The following is a 23743-nucleotide window of genomic DNA, read 5'->3' as shown; positions in this document are numbered from 1 at the left end:
GACTCATCTGTGGCTGTGAGAATGCATTCTGGGAGCTGCAGTCTGAAACGCTCAGCTCCGTGAGTCCCAGTTGAACTCACTGACTGCCTAACAGCCCTGGGTCTTAATGGATGATGACTGGCTCAATGGTGACTGAGCGACTGTGGGACAACGTGACAGTGATGTGGAGCGAAGGATGTGGGTGAAGGGCAAGTTAGAAGAAATTAATAACAGTAACATGAAGATGGGAAGAGAGGAGGGGGAGAAAAAAAGCTTTGAGCAATGCAGAGGTTCATAATGAAAAAAACATCTCAAAATTGTCCACAGGGGTTGTTGTTATTTTATTCCCCCTTTGGCTCTGTTCACTCCATCGTTCACAGGCATGACCCCAAAAGGACAAAAATGATCAGCTTGCATAAGAAATACAGTCATTCACATTCCTGCAGTTCATTCAACTCAGCCAGGAAAAGTTTAATATGTCCATAATGAAGAAAAAAAAATGCACGCACACTCACTATAGTCATCTAAAAAACAAACAAAAAAAAAAAAACAAAAAAAACCTCATAAACCAAAAAGATTTCTGTTATTACAAAAAGCTGCCAAATCAAAGATAGTTAATAATGATCATACTGATTTCGGGTCAATTGTAATGTGTACATCACTGGGTGTTAGTGTGTCAGTGTGGGCATTAATCTGGTAGGGGCATCATGGTTAGATACAGCCATATGTGGGGGAGGAATAAGTGGTCCTCTGTTTATATTTGTTTAAGGGACAGCGGCTCTGAGTTAAGCTGGAAGCTCCAGATGTGTGTGATTGTGTGCTCGTGTTAGCAGAGCCTTGTGTGTCTGTTTATCCGTCTGTACGAGCGGACAGATTGCTGACAAAGCTGCCATCATCTAGTCAGCAGCTGTGCTCTAGTAATAGCAATAATCCAGTCAACCACATCTGTAAAATGGAGCAAACTGAGTATTTAGACAAGAAACAATTGAAACGCAATGCCACAGTTCGGGTAACTATGGTTGCCTGTTTTTATATAAATTGTTAAAGGAAATGTAAATAGTAAAAAAAAAAAACCAACAACAAAAAAACTCCAACTTACTCTCATTATTTTATTTATTTAATGATAATGAAAATGTACTAAAAAACAAAAGCACAGTTCCATCACATTTAATGAAAATCGTTAGCTTACCTACGAACATGTAATGAGACATCACATGTATGCAAGTGTTTCCACAACTACAAACACTGAAGACAGTCTCAAACACATCTGACCAGACACATGGCCGCTACTGAGCATCCTTATACAGACTATATTGGGGGTAGACGTACTTAACACAAAGTCCTAAAAATGTATGATATACTGATGAAGTCTTCAGCTCTGTCCTCAATTTATCCCACGTTGAAACGACTGCAAAGCATAAGAACTTTAGGCACCCGTGAGTCATATTTGTCCATATAATGCCTCTGAAAGGGAGTAAAGTGCAGGCTAATGACTCTGACGAGGCTAACACTCATGGAAACATGCTGGAAGATATCAGCAAAGTTGTAAAGGGAGTGATCCAGCCGGAGGTTTCCTCCCTAAAGACAGAAATACAGCAGGCCATCGCACCAGTAAAGGCTGAAATAGACGCATGTAAGGCACAACTGGCTGACCACAAAGAGGATTTAAATACACTGGTGGCATGAATTGATTCATTGGAAGCCAGTTTGTGATAATGCCAGGCTAATGATAATGCAACGCTACCAGTGCAGACTGTATATTTAAAACAAACAACAACAACAACATAACAAAACAAAATAAACTCATGAATGTAGCATATTATATGATGATATATGATATTATATAATATTATTTGAATGGAATTAGTGAAATCTGTAGCCTATCATACATACATGTTACTTGACTGTGGAGTAGCTAAAGGGAACCCAAGGAGGGGAGAGCATGCGCAGAAAGGTACAAGCTGACCTCTTGTGCCTTCTAATAACTAGTGTAAATTCATCATGGTCTCACAGCATCGGCCCTGTCGATCATTTGAACTTTACACTATACAGGTGGTGGGCTGTGCATAGCTATGGGATTTGTGAACATTATGGCCGCCACCCCCACAACACCAGCATCCAAGTGGATGCTTATAAGACTGTCTTTGGTCAATCTCAAGTTGCCACTTCAAGAACTGCAGTTTCTCTTTTTAAACTTCTATGTTGGCTTTATTTTTCCAAGAGGTTGCTGCTTGGTCTTCACTCCTGAATGCTTAGCTGATGGTCAAACACCCTAGGTGGTGTCTGTGCCTCACTCTGGTCGTTTTCCAAACAATTATTAAAGTTGTTCTGATTTAAAACTGATCTGCAGTGCACTGACAAAAGTAGCATCATGAATTACAAAGACAGAAAAGAAGCTGAGATTTTCAGGTTGCATCCTGCAGCACGTTCCACTCTGAATCACTTGAAAAGCTTAAAGCACTCAGCAAATCGAGACAGCAGGACAACAGTTGGCACTTTGGGCGGGGAAATCTGCAGAAGTGTGGCTTCCCTCTACCCCACAGTGAGGCCATCCTGTATGAGTGGAAGTGAAAAATGAATAATTTCAAGGAGGGACTTTTCCCTCTTGTTCCCTTGGATTAGTTGGGAGCAGGAATCTGTTGCTGACCTTAGACTGAATTCTCAGGCTAGCTCTATTAATAGCCCAGACACCAGCAAGCACAAGACTCCTAAGTCAGCAGCCTGAGCTTGCTCGATAGGCCCTCCTTTAGTCTGGCTCTAGATGGACCAGGCAGTTGATTAGAAAGGAAAACAGGCCTCTCGCCCCACATTCTCCACTCATTCAAGTGAGTCAAAGTACAATACAGCACAGGATCTTAAACTTCAGCATATCCTGCACATTTATGAGAAAACAACATCTGTGACTACCATGAATATCTTTCTAAACAGGGTAGTCACGTCACTGCACAAAGCTTCAACATTAGCGTCAGATGATAACACTGCAGAGAAGGGGGCACCCCCTTTGGCATGACTCCCAGTCAATCTGGGCAGTGATGCAAAAGAGAAAGAGAGAGACACTGCTATGCCATAACCAAAGAGCTCAATTAGGGTGAGGAAACTGGGCTTCAGTCTCCACAGAGTCTGAAAAACAGAACGTTATTCAGAGATCATTGGTGTGCTGCAGCTCGAGAGCCAACAGGAGCAAGCTGGTAAATCACTCAAAAAAAAACAAAAAAAACAAAAAAAAAAACAAAACTTGCTTAAACTCCACAAATGATTCACAGCCTTTGACAAGCCAAACTTCCATCATGCTATGAACTGTGGTTTATGATGACAGAAATTTACTGTTTAAACTTCTTTTGTGTCACCAAGGAATTCTTGAGTTCAGTTTGGGTTTTTTTGCTTTTCTTTTAAAAGCACAAGGGATTGGTCCACATTGCCTTGGGATGTTACGAAATCCCGAGACATCTTTATTTTTCCCTGGACAACTTGTGCTGTAGTCTTCCCAGTAAAAACAATGTCATAACCAAAGTGGCTGAGAGGGAAAGGCCACAACTGTCATTTTACATAAACATGGACTCAGAATTACATCTTACTGTCCGCCTCCAAAGTTCTTCCTTATTGTTTTAGAAACCAACCGAGAAGAAAATCACACTACTTAAGAGGGATGTATGCTCTGTCATAATGGCATGTTGCAACCCAAGAAAATATCCAGCAGGGGTTTATGGGAGGGAGAGAGTGAGGGCTGGGGGGCTGGGGGGGCTCTGCAACTGACAATCAGACTTTCACACCTACTTTACGCCATGACTCGTTTTTTCCGCTCGCTACACATCTGCACTTTAAATGTGGTCCAGTGCAACCCTATGAACACCTCCCTGGAGAGATTTGCAACACTCGACTTCCAACGTGGTCAGACAGTAAGGGCTCTGAGACACCGCAAACCAACTCTTACAGTGCTACTTAATGTTGACAATGCCTGAAATACACACTCGTGGTGCATTCATTACCCAGAAACATATAATAACTTTGCAAAATGCATCAAAGACTGAAACAACTGCATTATACTGCTAACACAGCACTGGCTCTTTGCAAGCACCTGTGTGCACAGCTAACAAAGAACCCATAAGTGTTTTGCACTTTGTGACAGCAGCTGACTCACAGTCATATTAACAATAAAGACTCAATAAATAAATGCATTAAACCCTCATCAGGCAGGTTCGGCTGATGCTACATTTAACAGTTAGTAGCCCTGTCCAAAGCGTACCCTGCCTTTCACCCTATTACAGCAGGTGACCATGAACTAGATAGGAGGTTAATGTGGATACATGAATAGACTAAATACTAAAAATAAAGCCACTTCCTGTATATTTTTGTTATATATAAAGTTAGTTATGAGTAAAGAATCTCGTGTCAGTTCTCATTCGGTCCGAATTTTTATTTCAGCTAACGGGCCCTGGTTCTGCCGGAGGTTTCTTCCTGTTAAAAGGGAGTTTTTCCTTCCCACTGTTGCCAAAGTACTTGCTTATAGGTGGTCGTCTGATTATTGGGGCTGCACCTTGAGGTGACTGTTGTGGTGATTTAGCGCTATAGAAATAAAACTGAATTGAACGAACTGAAACATTTTTAGCACACAATTTTAGTCAACTGTAAAAACCTTGCTCAACCGTGACTCATTATAAATGCTTGCTTTCTGCCCCCTCTGCGGTTTAAAAGTTCACATAGTTTTCAGTGTGTTTTGTAATTCGATCTCACACACATTCACAAGTTAAACACAGAGTGCTACTGAAATACGCAGCACTTCTCACAAACGTAAATATCACAAACAGCGTCAAAAAGGGGGAGGCTCGTTAACAGGTGGACTGGAAGTGCAAGGACACTGAGGGCATCTATTTACTGCCCTGTGAGATAGCTGAATACAGGAGAACGAATGTCTCATGCTGTAAAAAAGACAAAAAATAAATAAATAAAAACTAAAATAAAATAGCAGGAAAGATAGCTATAAGCTTCTGTGTTATATCCCATTTTCCTCCAGCCTCACTGCCAGTAACAGGCCTGTCTGGTTTCTGTCATTTCCTCTGGTACCTCCGGATCAAATTATTTTCTGGTCTTTTTAAAAAGTGTGTATAAATATACACTGAGATCTGCTATAATGATATCATCATGCCTGACTGACACACAGGAGGGCACTGCTAACACACAGTGCTATTGCTCAAAAGCAGCTCAACAAAATGACACAGAGGTTTTCCACTGAAGGATGGTAGGACCATTTTTAATTTTCATGTGGTCAACAAAGGACCACAGACTGAGTTATAGGAAGGGAGATAATTCACTTAAATAAATGAATAGGATTGTGAATAGTGGATCGAGTACTTTCTAACAGCACTGACAATTACACGTTGTATATTAAAACCCACTTTAGGTTTGTATTTCAAAGTTCTCAGTTTGGCCACAAACAGAAATATAAGCTGGAGATTACAGCCATGATAGAGCAGCTTCTTTGTTTTCCTCTGCTGAGCTCATTTTAACTCACTGACTGAAATGAATAAAAACTGGGCAAAGCTTGTAAGAGGAAACTGATTGTATTAATTTAGCTGTAAAAAGGACAGAGATATATAACAGCTATTCTGAGATTTTTAAAAAAGCCTTTTGGTTATCCAGCCTTTACTCTCCCTCCAGTTTGACTATTAGTGATATTTAAAAAGTATCCATACACTGAGCACGATCCTCATTTTTAAAACAGGCATATTATAGAAACAAACGTGTGGTCTTTACTGCTGTAAAGTGTACGTCTACAGTATATTTGTCAAAATGTTTCATAAAAAAACACACACAAAAAAAAAACCAATGAAATAAGTGCTACAGTTACTGAAAAAAGGAGCTGAATAAACTTGTACTACACCCTGTTACGAGCTGCCTTGGGCAACCTGTTAATCTGTCTAAAGCACCGGATGTTTTTCTTTTTTATTTTCAGTTACCAGGAGCCTAAAAAAGGAGACTGAAAGAGGGTTTTTTTAACAGTGAAAATAAGGAAGTCATTAGCTGCTCATAGGGTTTAAATACTAAGGGCCGCTCCATAAAGCAATCCATAATGGATGTCCTGAGGGTGCTGTTAACTTTTGAAGATCATAGAGGCGCACGCAGACACACACACAAAATAAGATAGACACTTGTAATTAAAACTACCTCACAGAGAGGATTAGTAAATGGGTGTCTGGTTTCCTGCTGGGCCACACTGCCTTTCAGAGGGTTTTTTTAAACACTGTATTTTATTTGTTACAGTTAAAACTCAGGCAGCGTCTGTAAATCAATGCGAGGCCTCTTAAATTAAGATATAACATTTATTACACATGCTTTTGTTAAAGTATAGTTAGACCCTACTACGCCTATATAAACCTGAATGATAATTTAGTGTCAGAACTACAGTCATCATGACTGATGACCAAAAGATGCTCATTTCTAAAATCCCAGGTTCAGAAACCTTCTTGGCCCCGATGGTGGAGACACATGGAGAGAGATCCTGGTGTGGTTGGAGTTCTTGAATAGCAGGGAGGTCAACATGCCGCAGTTATGCAAGTATGTTTATGTAAAGGTTAAATAGAGAAAGTCTAAAGCCCAAGGGAGTGAGTCCTTTAAGTGAGAGGGGCTATTTTGGATGCTGGAGATCGAGAGCAGAAACTCTGAAATGAAGGGAGGATAGAAAAGGGGTAAAATGGGGGGAAAAAAGAGGGGCGCAGGCTCAAGAGAGGGCCACGTGTCAACACTTTGATCCCTCAATGAGACGCACATGTTGTGGCGTTTACCCAGTTCACACAGAAGCAGACACTTCAGCCCCAAAATCCCTGAGCTCACATCACTACTGCTCTCAACTGACCCCCAAATACACTACACAGAACACATAAAACACAACCAACTCCAAATTACAGTTACAATTAGGGCTGCTCAATTAATCGAATTTTAATCACGATTACGATCTGGGCTTTCAACGATCATTAAAAATGACTGAGCCGATTATTAGACCCTCCCTCATGCTTTACTCTCGCGCTGCTCCGTGTGGTAAGTCAAGCGCACCGCTCTCCATTTCGAACACGCGTCACAACAATTAAGAGGACCCGAGGGAAGCTCGGAAAGCTAAGCAGAAGTTATTTGGAGAGGAGAGTGACTGCCGTTGGTTGAAAAGAGGTAAAAAAAAAAAAACTTCAGTGGTGTGGAAACATTATGGGTTGGCGGAGTTAGACGTGGATCAAGTAGACAGTGTGTAAACTTTGCTACAATGTAGTAGCTGCACCACAGAGCAACACTGCAAAGTTGACTAAACATAGATGTTTACATTTTTCATTTATTTCTTATATTGCAAACATTTGCACTGTTATCAGTATTTGCACACTATTTTATATTATTTTTTAAAGTCATTATTCAATACATTGTTATTGTTAACCCTTTAAAGCCGGTCAGAGCAGCACACTCCGTTTTGCGTAACTATTTTTAAATCCCTGTAGAACCTGAACCGCTAAGCTAGCGCAATAATTTGTTTTGCATATGAAACCGGAGGAGTTGTACTTACATCTTATGCCATCAGCTTGTCCTCGGTCACGGTTTCCTTCCACATAAAGCTTTGCAAAAATTGCATAAAAAGCGCTTGCAGGAACAAAAACATAATATTCCAGAAACACGCTTTGCCGATCCATCAGCTGTTCCTAACACTTCCCACTTTGAAAAAGACGTCGGAAGTGATGTCATTTTTGCGGAAAATGTAGTTTTTTACTTGTAGGCCTTAAGTAAAAAACTATACTATACTATACTTATACTAGTGTTTTTATAAGTCATGTTTGACTCTATACTTTTCTGAATAGTTTCTGGGATGCTTAGAACTCGAATTGCACAGCTGGAAATAGTTTATTTTGATGCACGTGCTGTTTTCTTTGCAAATTTGCATCATAGGATTGTTTTTTTTGTTTTTCCTGCAGTATATAAAAATTGCTGTATCTCCAAAATAAAACTATGAAGACACTCAAAATAAATTTCCTGTTGTTGTAAACTATTTTTGCAACTTTTTTGTATTTAAAGTTTTGAGGGATAAACCTCTTAAATTTCTCCAAGTAGAAATATATGTAAACAAAACAAAAACGATTTTCAGTTTTTTTGTAGTTTATTGCACTTGTTTGCAATTAATGTAGTTACTATGGACTTAATGCATACATATTATTAAAATATGGGCTATAACAGTTGTATTGATGTATAGCAACTTGAAATGCTCCCACAAATGGCACTACAGCATGTACAAAAAAAATAATATAAGCTCTGGCGGACTTGGTTCTATGGTAGGTCTTAAAGGGTTAAATAAATATCGTCAAATAATCGTGATCTCAATTTCAGTGAAAATAATCGTGATTATCATTTTTGCCATAATCGAGCAGCCCTAGTTACAATGATATGTTTTTGTTTAGCACCTTTCAAAAACAATGTTGCAAAGTGTTAGTCAGACAAAAACACTAAGAATCGAATCACATCAGGCCACAAAGAGCAACCCAAATATAAAAAGACGCATCCTGAGCCTCAGGGGCGTCAAACAAACTGCAGGGGTAGCAACAGCAACAGTGTTTTTAAAAAGTCATAAGAAAAAAAGGATGTTAATGTACACAGTCATTCCAAGAAAGATGAAAAAGATTTTATCACATGTAATAACGTGGATGAAACGGATCAAATCACAGGTCCACCCCCCACAGATCCTCATCATGATGCTCTCGGCTCAAACACCAGTGAATAAAACATACTTAATCTGATAGGAGAGCATAAAATGTGAATCAGGTTTGACCTGTTGAACTCCAGACACTGTTCTCATAAACTACTCTAAGACTTTACTGAACAGTAGGGTGCCAGTGCCGTGGTTATAGTTTCAGTTAGGGCTGGGCCATATTATATATAATAAAATAATATAATAATCCAAGAATAAAGTTACGTTGAAACCAAGCACACCATTGTTTTTCTTGTGACATTACCAATAAGTTTGAATCACCTTGTTTTTGAATTGTGCTATACAAATAAACTTGCCTTGATGTGTCACATGGCCCTCTTCCTATTGAAAAAACAAACATTGTATCCAAGATGGCCGACTTCTAAATGGCCACCATGGTCACCACCCATCTTGAGGAGTTTGCCCCCTCACATATACTAATGTGACACAAACAGGACTTTAATATCACCAACCATTCCCATGTTATTGCGGTGTATCCATATAAATGGCCCACCCTGTAGTACAGAAAATATTTTAAAGTTTTTAAGCCTGGCATCTAAAGGCCTTCTCTCTTCCACTAAACCACGTCCTAAATTCCAGTTACACTTATATCCACCAAACTGCATTGTGGCGATGTTTTAAACTTCCATCCTCTCCACGCTTATCCGTCTATCATCATGTTTCAACATGCTGAAACATTATGTGCTTAAATCTGATACCTGCATCTGCCTAAGTATCTGTTTTGTCTGTGTGTCTGATGCTGATGGTGCGAGGCAAAGAAATACAGTAAATCCACCTGGTTTCTTTATCGTCTGGATTCATGAGCAGCAGCTCCTCCTGCAAACTAACATCTGATAACATCCCATCCATGACTGCAACCCTATGAGCCTTCTGTAACTTTCCTTATCATTTACAGTGGGGCAAAAAAGTATTTAGTCAGCCACCGATTGTGCAAGTTCCCCCACTTAAAATGATGACAGCGGTCAGTAATTTGCACCAGAGGTACACTTCAACTGTGAGAGACAGAATGTGAAAAAAAATCCATGAATTCACATGATAGGATTTGTAAAGAATTTATTCGTAAATTACGGTGGAAAATAAGTATTTGGTCACCTCAAACAAGGAAAATCTCTGGCTCTCACAGACCTGTAACGTCTTCTGTAAGAAGCTTTTCTGTCCCCCACTCGTTACCTGTATGAATGGCACCTGTTTGAACTCATCATCTGTATAAAAGACACCTGTCCACAGCCTCAAACAGTCAGACTCCAAACTCCGCCATGGCCAAGACCAAAGAGCTTTCGAAGGACACCAGGAAAAGTATTGTAGACCTGCACCAGACTGGGAAGAGTGAATCTACTATAGGCAAGCAGCTTGGTGTGAAAAAATCAACTGTGGGAGCAATCATCAGAAAATGGAAGACATACAAGACCACTGATAATCTCCCTCGATCTGGGGCTCCACGCAAGATCTCATCCCGTGGGGTCAAAATGATCATGAGAACGGTGAGCAAAGATCCCAGAACCACACGGGGGGACCTGGTGAATGACCTGCAGAGAGCTGGGACCAAAGTAACAAAGGTCACCATCAGTAACACACTACAACGGCAGGGAATCAAATCCCACAGTGCCAGACGTGTTCCGCTGCTGAAGCCAGTGCATGTCCAGGCCCGTCTGAAGTTTGCCAGAGAGCACATGGATGATGCAGCAGAGGATTGGGAGAATGTCATGTGGTCAGATGAAACCAAAGTAGAACTTTTTGGTATAAACTCAACTCGTCGTGTTTGGAGGAAGAAGAATACTGAGTTGCATCCCAAGAACACCATACCTACTGTGAAGCATGGGGGTGGAAACATCATGCTATGGGGCTGTTTTTCTGCCAAGGGGACAGGACGACTGATCCGTGTTAAGGACAGAATGAATGGGGCCATGTATCGTGAGATTTTGAGCCAAAACCTCCTTCCATCAGTGAGAACTTTGAAGATGAAACGAGGCTGGGTCTTCCAACATGACAACGATCCAAAACACACCGCCCGGGCAACAAAGGAGTGGCTCCGTAAGAAGCATTTGAAAGTCCTGGAGTGGCCTAGCCAGTCTCCAGACCTCAACCCCATAGAAAATCTGTGGCGGGAGTTGAAAGTCCGTGTTGCTCGGCAACAGCCCCAAAACATCACTGCTCTCGAGAAGATCTGCATGGAGGAATGGGCCAAAATACCAGCTACTGTGTGTGCAAACCTGGTAAAGACCTATAGTAAACGTTTGACCTCTGTTATTGCCAACAAAGGTTATGTTACAAAGTATTGAGTTGTATTTTTGTTATTGACCAAATACTTATTTTCCACCCTGATTTACGAATAAATTCTTTACAAATCCTACCATGTGGATTCATGGATTTTTTTTTCACATTCTGTCTCTCACAGTTGAAGTGTACCTCTGGTGCAAATTACTGACCTCTGTCATCATTTTAGGTGGGGGAACTTGCACAATCGGTGGCTGACTAAATACTTTTTTGCCCCACTGTACAGGCGTCTAGCAAACTAGTAACTAGGGCTGCTCATGACTCACATCATCCCCTTTGTAGTCATTTCTTATAATTTACCTGTTGTTCTAACCAGCACATTTTCCCACGTTACATGAAATTCATCTGATATCTATTCCTTTTTCATACTTTTACTACACAATACTTATTTTCCTACAAATCAGATCAAGACACACACACACACACACACACACACACACACACACACACCCTTTACTGAATCCCCTGCCCTCAACATCTCTACCATCTCTCCTGCTCTTCCTTTTGGCTTGCCTGGAATTTCCTCTCGCTGTCCAGCAGCATGGTGGGAGCATCTGGAAGTGTTTGCTTAAGGCGAGCAAAGGGTGCTGCAGCTGAGGCCCATGCTGGTCTTATTTCTATGCATTAGTGCACAGTCGCATATTCTCATGCAACAATAAGCAGATTTCAATGTCTAACAAATGTCAGACGTATAAAATGTAATCCTAAACAGCGAAAAAGCAAAGACCGTTGTCAGCATTCACCGGGGTGCCAATGCCATTGTTGACAAATGAAGAAATAATGCTCTTAAGTGTTCAAGACATAACCTGTAAGGGATAATTTATTTATTTTTTAACCTTTATTTAACCTTGGAGTGAAGCGGTTTTGTGTGTCCTGGAAAGACACAGGCAGCATTAATCTGATGTCTTCTTGATGGCATGAAAACATGGATACCAGAGGGACCCTGCCTGGGATTGAAACCTTCTCTAGAAGGGGGGAAAAATTTACCTACTGAGCCTCCATCCTGCAATCGCTCCACAGCAAAATAAATAAATAAAAATTCCCACATGTTGGCAGTGGTCACTCCAGAGCCTTTTCTGCATATTTCTCATCACATCAGACGTTTCCCCTCCCACTGTGAGGTCTGATAATGACATTTAAAAGATAGCCTTAATTGTTATCTGCTTTAGTCGCGCATCCACTTAGAGTAAACTCCCTGACTTTACTCCCAGATGTACAGAGATTAGATCAAGGCATTTTGACTCTCAGCCCAGACAGCTGCCCATCCTTACAAACATCACGCTGGTTGATATGCTGCTTGTGCTGCATGAAATTCCTCTGCAGGTTCCTTTGTAATGCAACTACCACAGGGAAGAGAAGAAGCTACAGTGCAGAGCAACCACACTGAAATCAGGCCCAGGTCTTGGGGATGCTGCTGTGGGGGATAATTGTTGGTAAATAGACAAAAGCTCTGTTGTGTACAGAGCCCTTCCTTTATTTAGCTCCACAGTAGCTGCAAAGGAAATATGCTTTTTCCCCCTCTATGAACAAATGAAATAAATCACGAAACAATGCTTGAAGACCCAAAAATGCTAACATTTGTTTGAATGTTTTGCATGAGCTACAGTATGTGTGGGTGACTTTTCCTTCTATGGTATTTATTCACTCCAGATGAATACTGTTTTGTATTTTAATGACAGTATGAACTATATGCACACATGCTGAAACATAAGCAAAATGTATTTTCACTGGGCTGACTCCAGATGAATTGGAGATGACTGCACTCCAAACCACAGGGTGAAAAGCTAGAAGAATATGAGAGCTGTCCCACAGGGGTTAGAGGTTAGGACTGGATGCTTTAAATACTATAACTGTGCAATGAGAACATGGAATCTGGGTATGCCAAAAAATGAGAGCCACTCTGCAGATGTAAATTTCAGTTTGATTACAAACCAGTCTGAGCATAGTGGAAAAAAATGTGGCATATTTTCTGAAGATGGTTCTTAAACGAACAATTCCAAGTCTCCTAAACAAGAAACAGCTGGAGCACGGCACAGAATATGTTTATATGAAATGGTCTTTTTATTCCCCTTAAACCACAGTGGCCTGACCATACTGGCAACACCTGCCACTGTCTCATCGCCTGCCTCAGGTTCTCCCTGAAAGATAATCTCAGTCAGAAAAGCTGGTAATCTCATTGGTTTAAGCATATCACACATTGTTAGCTGAGTGCTGGGACCTTAGTGGGGGCCATGGGAACTGGGCTGAGATTATTTATAGCAAGTGGGAGGATTGGCAGGGGCCACTTCAGTGAGGCTTTAGAGGAATGTTTAAGGTCGCCCTCTGACCAAAACTTCTGCAGAGTGCTCAGAGTGGAGGTTGGAAAGCAAGCTCAGGCTGACGTGGGACATCTGCAGATATGAAGCCGGTTAGCTTGAGGGCTGGGTGAGCAAGCCCAGCAGGGATAGGAAGGAAGCAGTGAGCGCAGGAAGTTGGGATTTCAAAGTAGGAATGAACAGGGTGATTCACAAAGGCATTTCCAACATTAGTCTTCAAGCAGCTACTCCAGAAAGATTAGCAAAGGAATGCATACATAAAGAGGCAATAGATAAGCCTAAAATCATGAAGTAACTTAGACAGGAAGTCATATCAGCATGAAGAATCATGTTAGTGCTAAATTTCAGGCTGTTGCTGGAGGTAGAGTACAGCTGTTGGATAAACATCAACATTAACAGTAGTTCTATCTTATTCCAGTGTCCCAGCAAACTTTGACAAGACCTAAGCTGAAGCAGCTAAATGAACATTTTCCTGGAAACCTGATGGCCAAAGGCTTGTGGTCCATACCAAAAGGGTTAAAAAGCTCTCAGCAGCTGCAGAGTCACTGCTCCACACTATTTACTGTGTCAGTCCTTCACTTTTTATTTTCTAACTTTACTGCATGAATAAAGATAAAAAAGTCCAGAGAAAAAGGATAAGGCCTACTGGACTGCATTATTTTATACTGTTCTAGGGATGGACCGATATACAGTATTGGTCCGATCCTTACTTAAATTACTGGATCGGATATCAGGGAGAAATAAAAAATTTTTTTTTTTAAAAATTTGATCTATTAAATATCACAAAAGCAACTCACAAAACTTGCGACATGGCGTAGCCCAGGAAATGACCTTAGCACGTTGGAGCAGTATGAGTCACATGAAAGAGCGGCTGTTGCGTCCGAGACCTGTCGGCGGTCTTGAGTTACTTCACACTGAAAGCATCTGGAACCTCGCTACGTGCTGCCAAATCGGCTTTTCATCTCCAAGCAAGCTATTCCAGTTAAGTAAAGCAAGTGTGTAAGTTCATCTCTGAATGTTTGTAAAGCATTCCTACGTTTAGCTTAACAACCGATATATGGGACACGGATGTCTGTGCATTGTCATTGACCGTGCAATGGATAGACTCAAGTTTTACTTTAAAAAAGCCTAAACAAAACTGACTGTGTTGCAGGCTAAATAGTTCCGTGGTTCGAAAAAACAAACAAACTATAAAAAACACGTTTTTTTTTTTTCCATACCTGTGTTAAGTTTCGTATAGAATTGACACAAAATTCAGTCTCAGGTTAAATGTGATACAAAACAGCTTACACTGACTTCAATCATGATAAAAGATGAGTGTCATGAAGCCGTGTTTGCATTTATTTGCACTTCTTTCCACTCTGGATGTCTATTTATCAACATAAATAGCTTTAAGTACAAATGGGTCCATTTGTTGTTGTTTTTTCGTTGTTGAATATAAACATTATTTTGTGCTGATATTGCACTTTTTCCAGAACCAGAGTTTTTGAAATCTGCAAAAAATGGCATTTTAAATTACTTTTGGAATCTTACTTTAAATACTTAGATTTAAAGTTCTGCTAAAAGTTTAAATTAAAAGATTGGGGTGCAGAGTATTTTTTTGCATACAAGTGTAACAGAAGAGTTTTAGTGTTTTTTCTTTTTAATAATAAAATTAAAAAAAAAAAAAAAGCTGTACAGTATAGATCACACGATACCACTTTTTTATGTCCGATACCGATATCATAAATTTGGATATCTGCCGATACCGACATGAATCCGATATATTCTATTTTATAATCAATAAAGCATTTTTTAAATATCCTGCAGCATTTTGTATAAGTTCATAGTCAAATTTAAATGCCTGTGTATCCCCCTTATATTATATTCTTATATTTCACTTTCATAATGGCAGAAAAGCATATTTGTAGCCTGTCTTTCAGTGGAAAAACTTCAACATCAATATTAAACAAAAGATGGCGTCTAATGCTGACAAAAAAATCCCTCCATTATCTCTTCTCTTTCACCACCCTTTTACTGCCGCGTTACCGCAGCCTTGTGTTCAGTGAAGTGTTGCGTGCCTGCTCCCTAACACGACTGTTTGCCATCGAATGAAGCTGAAAAAAGCCCAGCAGGCTGCCTGTCAAAGCCACACCCACGGGCAAAAACAGTGTCTGCATTACACAGGGAATCTCACTACACGCTCAGAGAATGAAGCCCACACACTTTGCACAGATACACAGAACGATGGGTCAGCTTTCACTGATGAGTCGTACATCATAGTCTCAATAAAACAGCTTACAGAAGAGAGATGTGCTACTGCCAAGGGATTCATTGAGAAAATGTAACTGAGGAGAGAATATAATGTTCATATTTGACACTGTATGTTAGCTGAGATTCATACGATAACACACATCATGTAAAGTAAACCAGGTGTGCAAAATTTTTTATCTCCCGTTTCCCTTTCTCAAATACTGAGTGAGTAAAGCAGCAATGAAGACTGAAAAACTACTCATCTGTTGTTTGGTCCTCATTATAAATTTGTGGTTTTATACACTTTATTAGTTTTTGCCTTAATTATAATCATTTAAGTTTTGCACAGGGAAGAATAATGACTTTAAGGGGAATAGTACATGCAGGCCTCACAGTTAATTCTCTATGGATGCATCTTGTGGAAACTCAAGAAACCACAGCTGAAATAAGTTAACAGTTCTGATAATTACTAGATCAGAGAGGACAGTGGGGAAATAAAGATACTTTATATGTGTCATACACATGCTAAATATCAAACCTGTAACATAATCTGCGGTTTTAGCGTGTTTAAGTCAGAAAAGCAACATTTTCTCAGCACAACCGGACACACCGGCTGACACTCCCCGAGCAAGATTCTATTGGAGGTTTCTTCCTGTTAAAAGGGAGTTCTTCCTTCCCACTGTCACAAAACAGTTACCATTCATTTATTTGATTTACTTGCTTGTTTTCAATTGGACTTTCTTAACGCCTACTGATGTCGTTTTACAATATTCACACAGCACCAGGCCCTTGGTGCAATTTTCAAACTCTTCACTCTCTAATTTGTGGCGACTCAAGCAAATTTCCATCACAGCGCCAATGATGATTGGATGATGAAATGGACATAATATATTAGGAAATTAAAAAAAAAAGAAAAAAAGAAAAAAAGGGATTCATAAGAAATCCTTTTCAAAAACATAAAGCTGTTAATAACCGCTGTATGTGTGACGAAGTCCGAGCGAAGTCTCATTCAGATTGATCAACCCATTAAGGTGGAAATGGGTTACATACAGACATATATACATAAATATGCTATGATCATTATAGTAAGAAGACAGCTATGGAACTATCTATGTTAAAGTTTTGCTTGCTAAAGAGAGAGAAGTTTTTAAGACATTTAAGTAATGGTAAGGCTTGATTCAATTTTCATTTGTACTTATTTAACACCCCACTGGAAAAACAAGACAAACAGAATGTAATCATTCAACATTCCCTGAGCTTAATTGCTTGCTATTTTTACTTCACAATGACAACAAGTAGTGCAAGTGTGTCTTTAACAAAGAAATGGCTGTTAATTGACAAACAGGCGTGGTGCAGCATAAACTAGACATTCTGCATTTCCAGTTTCTAAGTTAACCCAAAGAGAGCGTGCACAGTTGCAGCAACAGCAGATGAGAAAAACAGACGCAGCCAAAGGAGAATCAGAGGAGAGAGGGAAACCGGCATCCGCTGCAGTCGCTAGCGAGCTAATGGGCTAATAAACTCCAACTATAGAGCGCCTGCATGTTGGCTGCAGTGGCAAGCAGCAGCTGAAGCCTCAGAAAGCTAATGGCTAGTTGAGTAAAAGCCACAGAGGAATGCACCATGCTGATGTGTGTGTGGAGAAGTTCTCTCAAGAGAAGCAACCGTCCTTTTCTACATGCTTTCCACAGCTGGTACTGCCCATCTGACGTCTCTGTGTCTGTGTGCGTGTGTGCATGTGGCATTTTTAGGGTAACAAAAGGAAGCCACAGCCACCCTCTTGAACCACCACACCCCACAGTCCTGCGTGGTTTTACAGCCACTGGGTGTGGGTGCAGGGGAAGGGTGCTTTATTTATGTCAATCTGGACCTAATGATGGCTTTCAGATGTGTAGATACAGTAGACTGTGTTTAATGAGAATAGCAACAATGGGTGTGGTTTGAAGAGCGAGAATTAAGATTATGCAGACTCGGACCATCTGCTTATTTAATCACATACCCAACGAAAGATGTGCCAAACCGTCAGGAGAGTAACGAGCGAATGCTGTCATCCAGCCAGGAGCTACAGCAGCAGCAGCCGCCACTTCTCGGCCTTGGACAGATGCTAGAAGTTTCCTCCCTAGGTGTTGTTCCCTCTGTCAACACACCCTGCAGCTCTGTCACACAGGCCAGGAATGCAGCTGAGAAAGAAACCGGGGTTTGTCACACCCACGCAAATCCAACCCCTCTCCACTCGTCTGTGAACTGCTCGGGCTGGAAAACAAACACCCCGTCGTCCTCCTCCTCTTTCATCCCCAGTCAGTGGGGCCAAACACAGCTGTGGGGTTTTGGACAGTGACATCAAAGGAGTAAAGCAAAAGCATTGGTGGGTTTTGACACTAAGGTGACAGTCATCTGGTTGCTGGAAAGCTGATCACACTTGACTGCAGTCACTCAAACTGCAGCACAGGTTCAGGAGAGCTGCTGACTCCAAGTTTCACTTTACATATTTGAGTGTCTACAGTCGCCCTTTCATCATCCAACAGACAAAAGAAAAAAAAGAAAGCTGGAACGTAGCAGATTCTCAGCTGTCACTCTGCAGAACATGTGGAACAAGAAAATCTGGGCTCTGTGAACACACCCATTCACATGAAGCCAGGTGAAAAGCCCAGACCATTTCACACTCAAAGTATTCACAGCAAAAAAAACAAAAACAAAAACAAACACAAGATGAGGGAGAGCAATTTGTGAAAAGAAAAGTGACTTCTGATCTGAAACTGAACAACAACTCCGGCTAGCAGGGATAAAATGCCCTGACATCCACAAACCACAATGTCCTCATTTTGGTGAGATAATCAAGGTCAAGCCTAGCCTCATCAGCGCCCTACTTTGTCTGTGGTTGTAGGATTTAAGCAAAAAAGGATTTCTTACCTCATCATCTGGTCGGAGGAAGATGACATCCAACACAGGTCGGACACATAGGGGAGGAGAAGAAACACATAAATACCAAAATGTTTAGTCATACAGACAAATCATGAGCAACCCTGAAACTTAGGAGAATATTTAAATGCAAAGAAAATGCTGATTATCTAAGAAGTGTTACCAGAAAACACAAAATGCTCCAAAACAGTCTCAATATTCAATCAAGTAATTCAAACAATTTTAAACAACACTCAACGACAAAAAATAAATAAATAAAATAACAAACAAGTAAGCAAAAATACATGGAACACCAATATATATTTGTAAAGCATTCTTTTGAAGATCGAAAATAATTGACACATTTTTAGATTCAATCATATTCCCACAATTTAACCACAACAACAAAAACACATCTTTGTCTCTTTCTTTCTGGTGCCAAGATATTTAAAAAGGTTTCAGTGACATGGGTCAACTTTTACTGAAATACACACAAGGGATAATGAATAAAATTTTGATCCTGTTGGCTGTTTAAGCCTGTGCAGGTTGTACCCTACCTCTCCAACTTTGAACTTAGATAAATGGATGGATGGATGGGTGGGTGTTTGAAAAGCAACAACATTATCATGTGGCTTGTGGTAAAGCTCAAGTGAGGATGCTACAAGCCCGCATGCTTAAAGGATGGAATTTAGTCATCAGTGTCGGCACATTTGTGTTATGTAAATAATTTGGGGCAGAGGCTCCTGGTGGGTTTACAGAGTTGGAGTGGGCTAGCCAGGAGTTTAGTTTGACAGAAAGCAAGGAAAATAACATTTGAAAACCAACTTCCACACAGAAGTCTTGTACTGGTGAAAGGTTCAGATAAAAATAGCATCAAACTGGCACCAATCTCAAAGTCTAGCACTTTTGAAACATTTGGCCACTCCAGTAATTAGTCATGAGCAGGCGACGATCCAAATTATTCATGAGGTTTGCCATTTACCGATTCCTTCAAGTCTTAAGAGGCAAAACAAATTTCTTTACTCCAAGCTGCCCATCCTGGAAGGCTTCCTGGCACGATAACAAATATTGATTCACTGCTTTAAACTCAGGACCATCTCTGCCTGTGAGCGTGCAGAGCAAACTGAGACACAGGTCACGGAGCTGAAAGATCATTATAGCCTCTGCCACCATTTACAACCACTTCAATAAGAGCAGCAACAGGAGGTGGTTTAGTCAGTCCTGCATATGGACAATATATAATGTATGAGCTGCATATTACTGCTGCTGCTCTTTAAAACCAAACTGAGCAGCATGTGTTGATTCCAGAAGCACCAAATTACTGTGACATGATGGCACGGTTAACAACAAACGGATAACTTTAACATTCACACTCACAGCTCTCCAAAAATATCTGCAAATTTTGGAATGAAAACATCTAATTATGGACTCACAGAACTACAGTAGTGTAAAAGCTACTTGGTTCACTTCCTAATTTTCTCTCTCTTGACCTACATGCTGAGATCCTCCACCAGCGAGGCTGTCAGCACAGCCAAAGCAGGAGGACAAGGCTTTCCCTGAGGAACACTGTGCCACCTGTCCCAAACACCCACTGTCAGCCATGGAACCCATGCTAAGAAGCTCCCAGCACACAGTTTTCATGCTGATGTTAATGCCAAAGGAGGCTGGAAGCTCTGCAGTTGCTGAGGCCAGGTGGAGATGCAGTGCTTCCTAAATGCTTCCACCTTGCAATAATACCACTTACAGCTAACTGTGGAATATTTAGGAGGGAAGAAGCTAAGTGCTGGATTTTATACACCAGCAACAATGGGACTAAACGAAACACTGGAATTCAAAGATTAAGGGGTTTGGCCCAATACCTCTACGATGTATAACAAACCAAACACTGCATGATTAACTCTGAGGGATCCAAATGTTTAAAAGAGTTTAAAATTGCCCTCAAACCTTATTTGTCTTCTAGTATGCATCCTGTCTTATCTATTGTGTAACATTTGGTTTAGGAGTAATATATCTTTGGCATTTAACAGACTGAGCTCTATTAAAGCTTGGGCATTTTATTATGGATACAAATCAAATAGAAACAGCTCTGGGTTCACTTTGGATAATTTTAGACCCACATCACTCTGACTTCTTCCCAAAATATTTATCCTTCTTTCAAACAGAGTGAAAAAGTGTATTTAGCGCATACAGTACATCTGGTATATTTGTTAATTAAACCCAGTTACATATGTTTACAATAAACTAATTGTTCTATTTTATTACATGCCAGCAGTTCTGAAAAAAAAAATGACACCTAAGAAAGTGTTTCCATGTCCTGCTGCTTGCTCTAACATTTGAACTTAGAACTATGCTGTGAAATCTAAAGACTCCACAAAAATTATTTATCAGGGATGCAGAAGATCTGTCTCTGGACAGTCTCATTTCCTGCAACAGGGATTTGGGTCTTATTGTGTATTAAAGGGCTGTTTTATTGCTTAAATCGGCATAGTAGTATAACCTTACTACTACTTAGAGCAGAGACACTGAGCACAGACCTGACAAAGTAAAAGGTTCACTGCATATTTCTAATCATCTGGGTGCAACATATGACATGAGCAACACACGAAAAGAATATCATATGAACGCTCAGCACAAGAGCACTCATCACCTCCCACTTTCTTTTCGCCATGTTTGTATCCATTACACAACCCTTCTGTGCATACAGTACACCACAGGGCAGCTGTTTCAATGAGGGGAATGTTTCAGCTCAACTGCAGCCTCCGGTACTTCACATCACAAGATCACTGTGCCCAATAAACTACTCTCTGTACCCACACCGACACGATAAGATACAGGTGAGATTCAAACTGTTTACAACAGGGAACCAAATCTATTTGATGTCAAGAGAACACAATGTGTCCACAAATTTCTAAAATACCACTGAAAAAGACAAACTTTACAAATATCTTGGCTTAGAAAAACCCAACAGTGGAGCCCAATGTTTGGTTTTGGGCTGTCGAATGCCGTTCCACAACATCCAAAGGAGAAAGAAAAACATAAAGGTGTCAGTGAAAAGCGATCTGAGGCAACAAACTGAACCAGAACTTTTTGTTTTATGGTGATGGTGTAATATACACTCCAAGCTCTCCATCCATCTCCCCAGTACAGTCATTTTGCCTCTGTACTTCACCACACTGGTTTTATAATGACACAATGAAGCTGTGGTCCTTATCTGCATTAACCCTTTCAGGGCACATAGCTACACTAATTACCAGCCAAGTGAAGGCAGCTGGATGGGGAGGAAACTCTGCACTTGATGTCTATAGCCCCCCTTCCAGAGTTTTGTTAAACCTCTTGAATTAAAGCCAAATGTCTCCATTTTAATCACCTCGTAAAGGCTCATTTCAATCCTTTGATGCTAAACACAGCAGATTACAGAGATTAAAAAAACAAAACAACAAAAAACAACAAAAAAGCAAAAAAAACACAGTGTCACTGTCCAAATATTTATGGAGCTGACTGCAGATCTGCGTAGTCCAGAAATAGTTCGGTGTGGTGAGTCTTTAGCTGCAGAATTATAGTGCTGTCGTCCCGTGTGGAGCTCAGGCTGCTGCCAGGCTTTCCAAGGATTTTTCATTCAGCGGGACGAAGTGTACCCTCAATCCTGTCCTGTCTGTCTGTCTGAGTAGACCCATAAAAATAAAACCTGCACTTATATCACCGGCTTACAACCCGGAGCTGTAGCCAAACAGACCTGAGATGATGAAGATTGTGACGATTTGTGTGTTTAACTGATTAAATTATAACAATAATACAGTTTAAAAGGAAGGACATGTGATTATTTATTTTTTCTTAGGTAGGTCCTATTCAGAAAGTAGACGAGCATCTCCGCATTCAGTGTCGGATGTGAGGACTCACCGTGGTTGAACATTGCGGACCGAAACCGGCTGTTGCTGGATGAATTTTCCATCTTAAAGTTTCACTGAGCGCCAAAGGCCGCGACCTTCTTCTTCTCTTTTCCCCCCTCCTCTTCTTCGTCGGTATTTTCCTTAATTTTCTCTCCGAATCTGAACCGTGACTGTAAAACACTCGCCTGCGTGCCGTAACCGGACAAACCCGTGTCTACATATACATACACACACACTCTCTCTCGCTCGCTCTCTCTCTCTCTCTCTCACACACACTCTCTCTCCGTTCGCGGTTCAAACTGTCGAGCCGCCTCCTGACTGCCAGCTCGGTGACGTCAGAGAGCAGCCGCGGTTGCCGCAGCATCGTCGGAATGAAAACAATCGCACGTGGATGCGCGTCGGGAAGAACGGTCACGTGCGTCTCAGAGGAATAAACTGCAGCACTCCGGGGAAGCTGTTAGCATCGGAGGAGGACAGGTAAACACAGGTGTGTGTGAACGTTGGAGCGTCACAAATAACGACAAAGCTAAACTCCGTTTTTTTATTTAGTTTTTACTTTATTTAGTATTTCTTTTTGAGGGAGGAGGCGGTGATTAGTTGGGGGTCATTTCCGTCTATCAAAATTCTACAATCGAACAAAAGTATTGTAAACATATGACGGTGACGCGGTTCAGTTTCGCAAAATATTTGACATGATGTGATTGAAGTGTAGACATCCGGCTTTGATTCAAGATGTTCACCAAAATATTGCACTTAAATTTTGGGGGGAAATTTACTTATTTTAAATATTATTATTTTCAGTAGCTAGATGCTGTTTCCACCCATAAGATGCTTTGCCAGCTTAGGCTGAAACATTCGTCTAACCAGCCTAAAATTTGAGCTTTTACATGTGTATTTATTAGTTAGTGCCAATCTATAATTAATTGATTTTGATGTATAAACAGGTTCAGGTTACTTTATTTGTATCCATAGGTAGATTTGTTCTGTAATCCTGAGTCATCAATCCTCACATGCACAGTTTCAACACACAGCAGACAACATAAGCATAGTACAAAAAGATTGAAAAAAGAACTAAATCATTTTGAGCATTCAGTAACCCACAAAGTAAAAAGGCTACAATTTGTTCATCTGAGTGATGGCTGCTGGAGTAAAGCTGTTTTTAAACTTTGTTCTGCACATCCAACCCTTGCAACTGTTTGATGTACACTAATCAGCCCGTTAGACCACTTAAGAATCTGACTGTGAATCTTCTCTTTATAATTAAAAATGAAAACCGTGACTCCAAGTAAGGGAATAAAGCAGGATACAACTTCAACTCTTTCATGGTTCTCAGACATGAAGATCTGCAGTTTGTATCGTCTCAGATTGGAGTCAGCTGAAGATCTGTGAAAAGTGTTGATGTGACAAAGCAACACACTTGAGGGTGA

The 23743-nt window shown here is 40.6% G+C and overlaps 1 protein-coding gene across 1 annotated transcript in view; it reads right to left on the bottom strand.

Moving 5' to 3' along the window:
- Positions 1-17551, bottom strand: part of septin4b (septin 4b) — a 46519-nt gene extending 28968 nt beyond the window's left edge. Inside the window, exon 1 of the mRNA XM_080889772.1 lies at positions 17531-17551. The gene's annotated coding sequence lies outside the window, so the exon portion shown is untranslated. The remainder of the gene's footprint in view (positions 1-17530) is intronic.
- Between the last annotated feature and the right edge of the window lie 6192 nt (positions 17552-23743).

This window comes from Rhamphochromis sp. 'chilingali', assembly GCF_963969265.1.
Source record: "Rhamphochromis sp. 'chilingali' genome assembly, chromosome: 8".
Taxonomy (NCBI): Eukaryota; Metazoa; Chordata; class Actinopteri; order Cichliformes; family Cichlidae; genus Rhamphochromis; species Rhamphochromis sp. 'chilingali'.
This window is presented reverse-complemented; position numbering and strand designations above follow the sequence as displayed.